The following is a 14,691-nucleotide window of genomic DNA, read 5'->3' on the forward strand; positions in this document are numbered from 1 at the left end:
TTATTTAGCCATTTTTAGTTCCTCTCTCTCTCTCCGTACTTCAGACTGGGGAAATAAACCTAAGTCATCAGCAACACTACGACCACTGTCAGTAATTACATATTAAACCCCACTAATACAAAGCTCCAGTGACTGACACGCTCTTCTCTCCCACAGACAGAGAGAAGCCAGTGTGATTTGTCAGTGTGATTCCTGACAAATCACACTGGCTACAAATAAGTCCTCTAAATGATTCAATACAAACCAGCAGACTTTGGTAGAATGTCACAAATGTTTTCTGTGCAGATGTGCAGCCTTTGCGTCAGTAATGCAGTGCAACCTGCATGACCTTATGTGTTGTGGTGTTATCTGAAATTAAATGCTTTAAAGTTGAGTATTATTTCTGAGGCCTGGCACTGATAAGGTGAAAATTTGACAAATTTTAGTTTGCAAAATGCAATCAGTCGTAGCTGAAACTGTCACCGACGACATTGTTAGATTCCAACGGAGAAAATCATTGGGTGCAAGTCCTGTTTCATCCTTATTGAGTGAGAAATAGTTCTGCACCCAATTTACATTACAAATATAATCCAAATGCTACTGAAGAGCGAGTACTCTCTCAGTCAGCGCTGTTGTTCAGGTCTGCTCCTGAGGCTAGATACTGCCACCTACTGGCAACAAAACATGCTGGTCCACATCAGTCTTTTTGATCAACATAGCTGTGAACAGAGCATGTGGATGAGGAACAAAAAAGGTCGTACATAATTGAAATGGATTGGACTGCTGAACACTTCGGTATGAGAGTGATTAGGAGGAAGAGAAATCACTAGCACACACTGACATTTCAGCAACAGTTGAATAAAAAACTGTTCAACGGTGACTTGCTTTAAATCAATGAATCATCTTCTGCAGCATCTAAGCCTGCTGCTGCAGCATCTAAGCCTGCTGCTGCAGCATCTAAGCCTGCTGCTGCTCCCGTGTGTACGTTTGACTTTTTGACAAAACGCTCATTAATTCAGTGAGTGGAAAATGTTTGTGGGTGTAGAAATATGAACAAGACTGGAAGGTGAGAACATTTTATGTGTACATGCACGCAATGGGTGTACAATAAAAACAAATTCCATAATAGCTGTACCTTTAGATGTACATCTTTTCTGTCTATTTCTCGCACATATAAGTCTCTATGATTGGATGAAAAAGAATGTCATCAAGTGCAGTCAAGTCCAACTTGTACAGTCTCAACCAGGCTCAACTACGCTGTTAACAAACTGCAGACCAGTTGTGAACACTGATGTGTGCTGTAGTGAAAATAAATGCCTTTTCTGCAGGATGCAGGGAAACAATGATTATTACAAGTTAGTGTATGTGAGAAAGATACAGTTCACTGTCACATTACACAAACACACACGCACTGTTCCAAATGCTTCTGTGCATTACTGACAGAGGGAGATATTTACCAACAGTATGTCCATCCAACATCCTCTCTACCTCACTTAACATTAAGACTATTGTATACTGTGACACTGTCAATTGCATTTAATTGGACAGTCAGTAAACATAAGATGCCTTACAATTCGCCTCTTTTCTGTTTTTTTGGCCTCAGATGCAAGCATAAAATATGACAAACACTATATGACATTGAATGAGGGCTGACAATGAGTATCTCGGTTAGCGTTAATGCATATACACAGCATTTAACTTTAGTAGTAACGCTACTTAAAGTGTGCCAACTTACTCTGCTAATGTTAGCATCAGTTAAAGACTATCACTATTTCACAATATTTAACAATGACTAGCTCCAAATCCACTAAACCAGCCTGAAAATGATGAAAACCTGAAATGATTACATGAGTCTTTGGAGCTCAGCTGGACAGTTGTCGGACTCTGGTCGGAGCTGGCTGATGCTACGCTATGATTGGCCAGTCTGCATTCCAGGGGCGGGACTTAATGAACGGTCAATTGAAAGTTGCAGAAAAAGAGAAGCTAATGAATAAATCTGATGTGCATTCTACACCTGCAAGACTGAATCACAAGGGATGAAACATAAACAACGGTAAGCTAACATACATGTCAACCAATGCAAAGCCTATTGGAAGCATGGAAATAAGACCATGTTGATGTTGACATTGCAAGGGAGCTGCAAAGACAACACACCTGTCAATGGTCTGTGTGAGTGTGTGTTGGTGGTGATAATGATGATGATGATGATGATGATGACTTGTACCTGGAGTCTGCCAGGCACTCATGCAGAGCTGCTGAGCCCAGACTGAGAGAGAAACAACACTGTTAGCATGCACATGTTACAGAATAAAGCAGAAAAAGAGAGGACAGTCCCTACCGTGTCATGAGAATCTTCAGTACACAGTAAGATGACCTCCACAATGACATAGGGATTCATCATATGAATTAGTGGAAGGCTGCATGATAAATACAAGCTGTAGTTCAGTACCTCAATGACGGGAAAATGGGAAAAGTAGCTGAGCAGCCTATAAATCTATAGTTTCAATCATTCATGATTATGAGAAATATTTAACATGTTGGCATATTTTGATAGTCAAATATCTTTGTTATAGAGTGTATGGGAGCTGTTTTATGATAAGTATCACTATCATGTCAGCCATCTTATTTGTACCAGTCTCATGATCACTTGGTAGGACTCCCTGCTGTGTATTTAATCAGTTAAGGGAAAACCAATGAGGGACTGGGAAGTGGAGGAATAAAAAAAGTGGAAGAGGAGTGGGGGCTTTGCTTCGAATTGTTGTAAAACAACAGAAATGGTGTTGTGTCTTCTACCTAAAATAGCTATATTGTGTTCAACTGCCTGCCAAATTTCTCTCTGGCACTGAACAAGCTCCTTCATTTGAGGGTGTTGATCTAATCACACATGAATAGCATGATCTACGGTCGAACAGGATGACATCAACTCAAATTATAATTATCAACAGATCAGTTGATCGGGTGACATCGAGCTTTAATTAGATTAGGTATGCTCCTTCATTAACACAGAGCCATTGGAGGGAGAAAAGTGAGTTTACTGCACGACCACATGGTGCTGGCCAAATTAAACACCACTAAATCAGAGTCTGACAGATTAGAGCTGGACATTTTCTGTATGTCTGTTTGCAGTACAAAAAAGTGTGCCAGCAAAACAGGAAAAACACAAACACTACTACTACAGGTAGTTGTAGCAATCCTAATCTCCTTAATCTGCTGTATTCAGATCACTTAAATGGACACAAATATAATCCGTTTTAATGAAGAGGGCGATTCCAACAGAGGTTCGATTAGGGTGGGTGATTTGAATTTAGCTCTGATTTGTACGTCGACTTCGTTGGATTGGATATTTTCAGAGCTTAAATTGTCATCCTATAATCAGCTACATTGAAGGGGAAGACCATCTAATTGAAGAATTCCAGTACGTTAGGCCAAGGGAAGTTCAATCAAGCCAGAAACTAAGCCAGACACCATAGACGTAAATCTCAAACTTGTGATGTCAGCAAGTATAAAGTCTGGAGCTGCTCCATAGACAATAAATGGGAGGCTGATTTTGTGGACCCACAAAATGTTTATTTTCTTTTTTTTGTGTTCTCAGAACATTTCCCTGGGGGCTCTCAGTGCCATCTATAACATCTCTCCAATTCATTATCTATGGAATAGTTCCAAACTTTATACTTTATGATGTCACAAATCTAAAGTTTCAGCACTTTAGTTATTGGATTTGGGAAAGAGTTGTTTATGTTTACTAATACTTTTGAACCGTTTTAGACCATAGGTTTAACGTGTATGCATTTTGAAAAAGTGAGTTCCCCTTTAACTATCAAAGTCAGGTGGAATACTTCAAACTTAGATTACAAAATATTGAGCATGTTATCATGCAGATGTTATGAGGGGCAGGTTTATAAGGAGGGACAGAGATTTGGAGGGTTTAGGATAATAGTCTTTTCTTGGTCAAATCCCCGGTCCCCTGATGGGCAGGGATGCCTTGAGGAACATAAACATGCAAAGATGGCAAATAATCTCTTGACAAACATCGAATCAAGACTGTTGATGATCAACTATCAGAATAGATTCATCATTCATCGTTCAGATTCACATGACTGTTGCCATAGAAACAAGTGTGCAGAGCATGTCACTGTTTGCAAGTGTACTATGCCCCCTTTTGCATTTCCATGCAAACTAGGCCATCTGGTCACCTAGCAACAACCCGTGAGTAATTTTTGTGCACCTGTCTAAAAATGATGTCATCTAGCATGAAGACAGACACTGCTCGGTCAACATGTGTCAGATCAGTTCTACAAAAAGATCTTGAAGACAGTAGAAAGAGGAAACCACAAACAAACTGACAAACAGGTGGACTTAACTGTGTAACTGGTTTCAATCAAAGTATATTTATGCATGTTACCATGCACTGGATTTTAGGATGCATTGATGGGGTCATTTTGATATGATTTTGGCAGTATAAAAAACTATTGTTGGGTTAGGGTTAGGAATATACTGTATATTATATAGCCCATCTTGAAATATGGTCAGCATTAGCAGAGACCAAATAACCCTATTTTACCAATACTAATCTATTCATGAGGACTTTTTCAATCTTTCGGCTGAATGATTTTTTTCTTCATCTTAAAAAGTCTTCATTGAAACACATATTTTTGGTGAATCTTCAAAGTAACACAGCAGTTGAGAGTATCTAACCAGTCAGTTGGATTATAAAACTATAGTACTATTAAACCACAGAAAAGAACTCCTATACGATTATCATGAGCCAAACCACTTCATGGCAAGGCATCCCACTGAGAGAAACTGAAGAGTCTAAAACCACATGTTGAGTAAAAAAGGCCAAAAATAGATATTCTCAGTATGAAAATAATACACTGCTCCTCATTCAAGACACAGTTAAGCAACTACTGTGACATTAATGTAGAGATTATTTAACCAGTAAACCACCGGCTGTTTTTCTGTGAAATATAAAGCGTTTTTTGGCGTCAGACACTGTGTAAAACAACTGTTACTCATTTCATATGAGGCTTCTAGATCAGATGCAGATCCAGATGTGAAATCTACTGTACATCTCTGCTGAGCCTGGGGACAATATTCCAGTCCAGCAGAAACAGCAACCTCCACATCAGATTAAAGCTTGCACAACTGGCCACCCTCATTGTGCAGCGTGCAAGAGTGTCTCCGACAAGTGTGTGTGTGTGTGTGTGTGTGTGTGTGTGTGTGTGTGTGTGTGTGTGTGTGGACACACGTGGTGGACTAAAGCCTGCTTTAACCTACATTTCAGGGCAATGGCAGGCAGCAGCAGGGAAGTGGGTCTGTAGAGCACATGGAGCACAAGAAAACACACTGCAGCCAAACAAGAGCTGCCGGGCTCAGATGGCTCAGCAGGAAGACACAGTACAACTGAGAGAGGAACATCACGATGGCATAACAAAATCTGAAGGTGAAATCAATAAGTCATGCTCTCAAATTTAAGGAGACCACGTTCTTAAATAAAGATAGGAAAAAAGCTTCATAAGAAGAGGAAGGAGCATGTTCTCATGAGCAAAAACCAAATGAGAAAAATACTGGCTGCAGAACATAAGCTGATTTGTACATACCTTGCTGCTGAACATTAAAAAAAACGTATTTAGCGAGTTTAAATGGATAAAGATGATTTGTCAAAGAGGATGAAGGAGTTAGTGAGTAATTTAGCCAAAACACATGATAGACATTAATGCTTTAGTGTAAACCCAGCAGGCCTAATGATACTGGCAAAACCCACGTGAAACTGTTGAGATCGACTTGGGAAACGTTAGCTTAGTTTCTTTGCTCCTTGTAAACTGCATGAAAGTTCAATTCTCTGGTGTCTTAGGTGGATTATCTTAGCTCTGAACTCTCTTTCACAGCTGTTCTTGTTCTAATCCATTTCACACGCACATCCAACATGTGGATATATTATATTCTGTATCCTCGCTAAACAGAATTCTGATCATCCAAGAAGGGTCAGTGGATCATGTTTTTGACTTTAGCCTCCTAAATTTAGCAGCTTTATTGATGTCTCCAAATGTTTAGCTCTAGTTCACTGTGATCAGTGAAGACTAAAGAGCTAACGCAGCAGCCTAAGCAACGCTTAACAGTGAGTAAGAAACAAATAGAAAGCCCTCTTTTAATGGTTAAATAAGAAAAAGCCAGATGCGGCTATTTCTGGTTTGTGTATGTGTATGATTCACATGCTCTGTGCCTCTCTATGCATGAGTACAACGGCTAAAAGGAGCCCGCAGCCACGGCTCTTTATCACGCCACTGCTCAAGCTCTCGTGCAAAAAGCTTCCACACAAACACACGCACAGACTCATGTACACCAGTGGTGGGCCAGCAAGGCCTTCTCTGCTGGCATCACAAAGTTATAGCTATTTTATAATTTAATAATTTTTCATAAATACACATTACATGTATTCTTATTTTCTCATTGCACAGCTACTGTCTTCCTCAGTTGCTCTGCTTCCAGTGCAGCTTGTTTTAAGTAGAGCTTTTATCCAATCAGATTTCACCTCTGAGTCTCTAGGTAAGAAGAGAGGCCCGAGGCCTGCAGACTCACAAATGAATCCCTCTGCAGTTTAAGTGAATGGGGACGATATTGTTGATTGTCATCGTCTTCAACCAATCAGATCTTTAGTTTGACATGTTGGGCGTATTCTTTGACATGTCAGAGCCTTCTAGCTGGCCTAGTCATACTTGATTGGTCAGTGGGCTAGCGTGACATGTTGGGCGGTGACAATCCCAATATCTGCTGCCTCTGCAGATCAGACATTTTCAGGCCTTAAACGCATTAAAACGTATTCAAGAAATACAACTGGGGAGGCTCGACTGTCTTCACTGGCGTCCATGAATCGAGAAGGACTTCTTACTGGAACTAAAACGCACGGATGTACTGAACAACCGTGGGATTAAACTCTTTGTTAACAAAGAAAGGAGGATGGACTTTGTCTTTAAATAGTGAACAGCAGCTCTGGTAAGTGAACTGCTTTTGTTTTTACATCTGCAGTAGCTTTAATACGCTTGTTTATATATTATTATTTGTACAACTTGTTTTTATGAATATGGATTTTTGTTTGGTTTTATATGTGATAGGAACTATTGTTACGTCCTATGTTTAGCTGGGGACACATTTAGTCGGTGCACAGCAACAAGAAGACACGTGAAGCGGCAGAAGTCTATATACTCTGCGCAAAGTGTTAAAGTGAAGTTTAAGTTAAAGTGTTTAAGTGATCATCTTTGAAGATTCATGTGTTTTCAAGTGGACTCATTGTCCCTCTCGGTGTTGACAGACGAATAAATCCGTCACTAACAAGAGCTCAGGTTTCGTGTATTGCCTGGAGGGAGTGATAAGAGCGTTACTACTGTGTTAATTTGTCTATCGTGTGGTTTTTAAGATATGGTTAATATTGTTCCCTCTGATGTGAATTATATTTGAATGGCCCGTGCTCTTCAGTATGCAGTGGAATACGTGTTTTAGGTCCGCAGTTTTTTTAATGCATTGTCCGTTAATGACACAGCATCCCGTGCGCGTATGTATCTGCACTCTGCAGTTAGTGTATTTATAGGTGTTGAGCTTCATTTTTACATGAAACAAATAATAATCGTAGCTGTGGCATCATAATGAGGTTAGGTGCAGGACAGCAGTGAAGGCCCATGTATAAAATGCACAGCCCGCCACTGTGCACACTTGTGTCTTAACACACACTTGTGTTAAGACAAGTGACGTCACTATTGTAACCTTATATATCCATGGCGGCTGTGGTAGCCACCGGCATATACAATACTGAAAGCCCCCACAGCGGTGGAGAGATGGAGGCAACAATGGCTGCCGACACCATGCAGGAAAACAGGAGGAGGAGGTGGTGTAAGAGGGTGAATTGGCCTTTGAGGCTGATCTGGGATCAGGCTTGCCATTCTCTTGACTAAAGATGAAAAAGAAAATGGGCAAGTAAGCTGATCCTAACATTATTCAAAGGCAACCTCACCCAACAGACAAATTCAAAGAGAACAAATTGAAAAGAGGGATGAAGTAATATGAAAAAGGGTAGACAATTATATATATATATATATATACTACATTAGGTTAAAGACATCATTTCAAAATTATTGATGCTTTGAGCTTATGAAGAATATGCTATCAGGGATGTATGATTAGTCTTGAACACAATTAGCTCATTTTCTAGGGTGTGGTAGCATCCCACTTATACCAAGCCATGAGTATTAAAAGCAGATGAAGAATTGATGACGAATTAGGATTTCTCTGAGAGCACATCATTAAGAGTAAGCTGAAGGGAAAACAGATGTATGTATGAGCAGATTGGTGTAAAACTGTAAAAAATCATAACTTTCTCTGAGATTTCTAAAAGCAGCTATCGAGGATGGGATGGTTTGGAGGTTTGTGTGGCACTACAGTGATTAAGCTGTTGGCCTGCCACATGTGTTGATTGAAATGGATGTGTTGAAAGGATGGAACAATTGACGGCTGGATGATGGGAGGGCATGTAGGACAGTGACATATCCAGACCTGCGTGGAAGACCACAGTGTTCTTCCTGCATCCTGACAGCAGCTGAAGGTTTCGGAAAAGTCCTTTGGCTGTCAGCTTCACATGGAAGTTGGAAAGCGACAGTCTGGGAGACCATAACATTGTCTCCTTTTGTCTTCAAACACTCTTCAAGATTTGATTTAGACTGATGTTTACAGTCTGAGTTTGTGATTTTGTGTCGGAACTTTGACTTTTAGCACTTTCTCTGCTCCTCCACACTGGGTTGGACAAGAATAATTTGAAAATGCACCGTAGTTGCTCCACCTGACGTCTAAACACTCTGGACGAATACAAATGTTCCTCTTTTTGTCTTTAAATCAAGAAGTAAGTGAAAATAATTTCACATGAAGAGTAAAGAAAAGATTTAGAGATTTTTGCTGCTGAAAATTGTGGCTTGCATCTCCATACCAGCCACATGGAGATCAGAAAAAAAAAAGACAAAAACAGGAATTTGAATTTAAAAGACTCTGTACAGAGGGAAATAGAAGCATTAAAAGAACTAAGAGGAAAAAAAAGAGTCCATTAAGGCGCTCACTGTGCCCTTCAGCCATTCAAAACCAAGGAATCGCCACTGAAAAACAATAAAATAAAAGCCAAAGTACAAGAAAAAGCCAAGAAAAACAGAAAATGGCACCAAAAATAGCTTCGTGCTTCACCGTCGTCCAGGTGGTAGTGAATCATCCGGAGATAAAAAAAAATGGAGAGAACGAGAAAGGCAGTACTCGCATGTGTGTGTGTGTGTGAGAGAGAGAGAGAGAGGAGAGAAAATCCTCATTGCGGTGATGATTAGTAGTCCATCTCTGCTGTTGCCTGCAAAACACACAGCGATCCGTCCCACTGAGGTGTGTGTGTCTACTGCTCTCCCTTACAAACACATGCTGGGTGGTTGGACAAAGATGAGCATCTATCCACTCCTATTTTACTGCTGTTTCAAAAGCTCAGTGAAGCCAGTACACACAGAGGGATGCTGCAGGGGAGGAGGGGGAGTGGGTGGGATTTGAATAATCTGTCTCAGCTGCTCCGCTGGCTTCACTGTAAAATGTAATAGTTGTCCAGACTTACATTTAATTAGTTAACTTTACTTTGTCATCCAAAATATGACTTCTTACTAGATTTTACTAAGTCAGCGTTAATTGCGGGTGGAAAAAAACTATTTACTTTATTGTTTGGAGTTAAGCTAACTTCAAACACTCAAGTAACAAAAAACGGCTGAGGTCTGAGCATGCGCAGAAGCCCACATTCAGTCCATGTGTGCGCTCAAGATGGTGGATCGGCGGACTCGGTAGCTGAGGCAAGAAAGACAAACCACTTGGCTTTTGAAGAATATTAAGGTAAGTCATCAAGCAAACAGTAACTGTGTGTAAAATGTTTATGTTTCTGACTGCTGCCAATGTTAGCTAGCGTGAGCTAACGCTTGCTAATCGTTAACTAGCCGACGCTAGCTGACTTAGCTAACACTCACTGCACATTTCGTCTATTAGCTAGACTTATTCAGGCATGTCTTGGCGGTAGCCTAAAGACTAGCTTTTCCCACCACTGCCCCAGGTTCGCCTGCAAACATATTTTAATTGTTAACTAGCCAACGCTAGCTGACTTAGCTAACAGTCACTGCACATTAGCTTAGCTAAACTTGTTCAGGCATGTTTTAGCGGTAGCCTGAAGACTAACGTTAGCTGTTCCCACCACTGCTCCAGGTTCGCCTGAAAACATATTTTAATTTTTCCATAACGAAAGTGGAAAGTCCGATGTACATTTTAATTGTTCGGTTTTCTTCGAGTTGACACAGCCAACGTATTTTGGTCGCAGGTCGCACGACATTACAACTTGGAAATTCCGAGTTACAAGTGAATGCAGCATGAACCGTGCTTTGAGAGCGACGTTAAACACGGTGTTGTTGAAACGTGCGGTTTGCAGCCGCGTTAGGTAGACAACTAGAAGACTATTTAACAGTACTGTTTGTTTCGTTAGCGGTGGAGTTATATTATTTTACGTCACGTGATGGGTGTATGACGTTAGCGGACATGTTTTTATATATCATGCAAACCGTGGTTGAAGGAAACGATAATATCATGGGAGTGAACGCAACAGTTAGGGTAGGCTATGCTACGTCTGTGTATTTATTGACTAGTGCCGTTGTAACAGAGTCTTTCCAACACACCCATAGTTTTTCACATGGACGCGAGTAGCCACCGGCTTCATTCAACGTTAATTCGATTCCAGTGAAAGTGCTTAAAAGCTGCAGCTGCGCGCGCACACCGCTCTTTAGCCTCACTGAATGCGCAAATGAACGACCTTTCCTTCCCCCTCTCGAGCTGTCAGCTACATTAAGCTGTCTGTGACTGATAATGAAGGAGAAATCATCTCAATCTCCATTTGATGGTAACTTAAAACAAAAAAATCCCACAATTATATCGAGGAGGCTTGTATACGTTATGACCCAGTCATTTCTTTTGTCTGTCAGGGATATTGGTGGTCTTAGCTAGCTTCTTTGACCTGTGTCAAAAAGATTAGTTTAACAAAATCAAATGTTTATTCCTGTGATGCCGGTAAAGCATGCATTTATCAAGGGATTTGTCTCTAAATAACAACATATAAGTACAACTTCCTTTTAACTTAAATATTCTTTGTCCTTTTCAGAAGAAGTGCTCACGGTAACTGCCTGAGGGCTCTTAAAGAGCTGCTTCGTCAACGCTGGATGCCGGTTCACTAAAGGTGAGATGCCAGTAGCCTATAATTTGGAGGATATTTAGGCTTAAGGAGTTATAATCAGCGGTAGAGCAGTTTTTGACAAAGCGTTAATGCTACAATTTTATTAGAATTAATAGACTAGCTCGCTGTAGCAAAAGTTAAATCAAAATCAATTTCCAATCAATACTTTGTCCTGTCACTCAGCCTGGTGACTAAATAGCAGTATGCTATTGATTTAAATTTGCAAAATGCAGTGATGTCAACAGTTGTGACGGTGTTTTTGTTTACAGAATGGTTTTCAAAAATGTCCACATTGGTCCAAGCCGATTTAGTCACTCTATGTTTTTTTTCTGTGTGTTCTAGGTGTTTGCAGAGTTTAACTGGAGCCACCACAAACCTGCAGAATGACTTTGTTGATGCTGTGGACCACTACAAAACACCGCACTTTGTCACAATCTTCAAGTCCAAGAACGGAAGTGTTAGAGAGACATCTGCTGAGTTTGTGCAGCAAATTGATTCACGGGTGAGTCCGTACTGTCAAACAAACATTCTGGTGACACTTGTTTCATTGTCACATTGACAAACATATTTGTATGGTCAGATTTGAATGTTACATAATCTTGAACTTTTTTTGTTAATTATCCACTTCTAGAAACCTGCCTCCCTGTTCTACTTGGTGATGACCCCAGTCACTTCTGCCACACCTGCTTTGTAAGTTCTCATAGTTACATCTTATCCAGACATTTGTGTGAAATAGTCATAATTGGCATATGAATTATTGAGTTATGGCCAGAAACGTGTTTTGTGAGGTCACGGTGACCTGTGATCTTTGACCACCAAATTTCGACCTTGAGTCCAAGTGGACCTTTGTTCCAAATTTGAAGAAATTCCCTCAAGGTGATCCTGAGATAAACATAATGCCTCAAGACGTATCACAGCAAGGCTGAGTCCCAACCACAGCGGCCGGAAGTTGATTTGGATGGAGGCCTTCGCTGCATGTCATCGCCTCTCTCATCCCTGCCTTTTCTGTCTCTCTACTGTTACTGTCGAATAATGCAGAAATGCCCCCCAAAATTTGTTACAATTTTTTTTTAATGCATATGGATAAAGGTGTATTTTCCTGGCTTCACATGAGCTAGGCTGGTAGCATCACCCATAAGGTGAAGCAGCCATATATTGAACTAACTCCGTTCGCAGTCCATGCCACCGGGTTGCACTGCTCAGCTCAGGTCAACGGTGCTAAGCCTGCTTGCCATCTCCGGTTGTGTATAATGCACAAGCGGTAGATCATATCTCTCCCTCGAATACATTAGCTAATACAATCTAACGAGGATGGCAAAGAATATTTAGTGCGAGGAAGACTTCAATACTTAATTTCTTTCATCTTCTTTACTGGACATCTGTAAACTGGTCAAAACTGTTTTAGGCCCACTAATGTGGATACAACTACTAAATGCAGGTGTGTGTGAAAGGAAAACGTTATGGGCAAGGCTGGAAGGCAGCGTAGACGGGACATATGACACAGTGACAATTTATATTTCCTTGTTGTAATGTTTCCGTTTGGTCTTACACAGGATTCTGACAGGGATGATGCCTGGGCACAAGTATCTGTTGGGGTGCTGACGAACATCGGTGAAGATGTCCCTCTCTCCAAATCAACTCCACCTTGACCCAGTGTCTACTTTCATCATTGTTGAGGAAGGTATTGTAATGGATGATCTCCTGAACCTACCTCAAGCACTTTGCCTCTTGTTTGGGTTTACACTTGGACTGAATACCCTAAAGCCATGAAAAACACTTTCAACTTCATTCAAAGAGTGACGCTTGGCACAAGACAAACTCCCACCAAAACTGCAAACTCTTAAAAATAGTTAGAATGTAAATTACTGTATAAAGGTGTTGACGTTTGGCATTAGATTCAGTTGCTTTTTGTTACGTTAACTATATTAAGGCACTCGTTTCAAATAGTTAGCCCATGGATTCATCAGCAAGTCATGTCCAGAGGCTGCCAGTGTATGTTAAAAAAGTGTGTGATCCAATGCCAGAGTCCTTTCTCTTTCATACGCTTCTGCTAACTGAATGAAGCCACTTTGTAGTTGTCAGCCCGTTGGTTCTTTACCAAGTTTGGTCTATCAACGACGTTTTATAGCTATTACAGTATTAACGTTGTTGTTTCAGGACTGTATGTTAGGTTAAAGATCAGGGTTGGATTTTTCTTTTTCAGTATTATAATTGCATTTAATTTTATAAAGCCCAATTTATACTACAGCTGGCAAGTATTGATGGCAGATAACTGTACCATCACTGATTTTGATGCTGGCATATGTAGGCTGATGGGGAAAAAAAGACAGTCCAGCAGACTCAATTGTTCACAATACTCCTATAGCAGTGAGTTGGCAAAGCAGTGTAACATAGCTGAGCATTTGGTGTTTTAAATTGCTATTGTGAAAAAGTTGTTCCTCTGTGAAATATAGAACCTCCAGTACATGTCTATTTGATGATCAAATTGTACATTTTACTAAATGTTTTTATCCGAACCAAATCCTAATGTTAAAATAAAAAAATCATATACTAGAACTTTGAACTGTGTCACTACCTTGATTTATTATGTGTAAATGTGATTGTTTGAAGACAATGGAACCTGTTATTCATTATTGTTTAAAGGATGTTTGACATACTTAAGTTAGACGAGTAACATGAACTTGGTTGTTTCAAGGCAATCGGTTTGCATGGTTTTACCAAGTAAATGATTTTAGTGTTCAAGTAAATACAACTGAGAAATATTAAGTAGCAGTAAATGTCACATAAGTTAGCCTGACTTAAATAAATGTGTTGCTTGGAATACACACAAAGTATATTTCACTTGAAATTATTTAGTTGTTTGAAATAGTAATTCTGAGTAGGCTTTACTAAGTCAAGAGTACATCTTAAGTAAAGTTTCAAGTACTCTTCACTTGTTTTTTTTTAGTTTCTGAAACTCGAGTGTAAGTATACTTATACTTGAATGAAATGAGTACCTTACTTTACTTGCTTTTTTCAAGGCAATCGGTTTGCATGGTTTTTTTAAGTAAGGTTAACTAATTAGATTTTACAGTGTTCCTTCCTCCCTCGCTCATTCACTCTCCCTCACTCACTCAATTATTTTTATCAGGTCTCTCGTCCTCTCTCTGCCTCTATTTGAATGAGAGAAGTGTCAGAGATTAATCATGTCAAGGTTAGGTGTGATGAAACCCCGAGAGGGTGGGAGGAGCCTCTCTCATTCACACACACACACCACTGAGTGCCAGCAACTGAGTGTTGTATATATAACAGCATAACACTTGAGCTTCCTCTGCTTCCTCCTACAACACATACATTATCTTAGACTGTATTCCGAAGATACAAGTATTGCATGCATTTAACTATCAAAAGGCATTAGTAATTATCACCTACACTGTAAAAAAGTTTAATTTTACATGAAA

General features: G+C 40.0%; 1 protein-coding gene and 1 long non-coding RNA gene across 2 annotated transcripts in view; one reads left to right on the plus strand and one right to left on the minus strand.

Moving 5' to 3' along the window:
• The window catches only part of LOC142950080 (uncharacterized), a 50,559-nt gene that overhangs the window by 17,761 nt on the left and 18,107 nt on the right, over positions 1-14,691 (minus strand). The gene's annotated exons all lie outside the window — the stretch shown is intronic.
• On the plus strand, positions 9,646-13,802 carry LOC142949972 (uncharacterized). The gene is made up of 5 exons (XR_012954120.1): positions 9,646-9,873; positions 11,180-11,254; positions 11,594-11,753; positions 11,883-11,941; positions 12,805-13,802. It is a non-coding gene; the product is annotated as an uncharacterized LOC142949972 (long non-coding RNA).

The sequence above is a fragment of the Anarhichas minor genome, unplaced genomic scaffold, assembly GCF_050575085.1.
Source record: "Anarhichas minor isolate MPS153535 unplaced genomic scaffold, ASM5057508v1 ptg000014l, whole genome shotgun sequence".
NCBI lineage: Eukaryota > Metazoa > Chordata > Actinopteri > Perciformes > Anarhichadidae > Anarhichas > Anarhichas minor.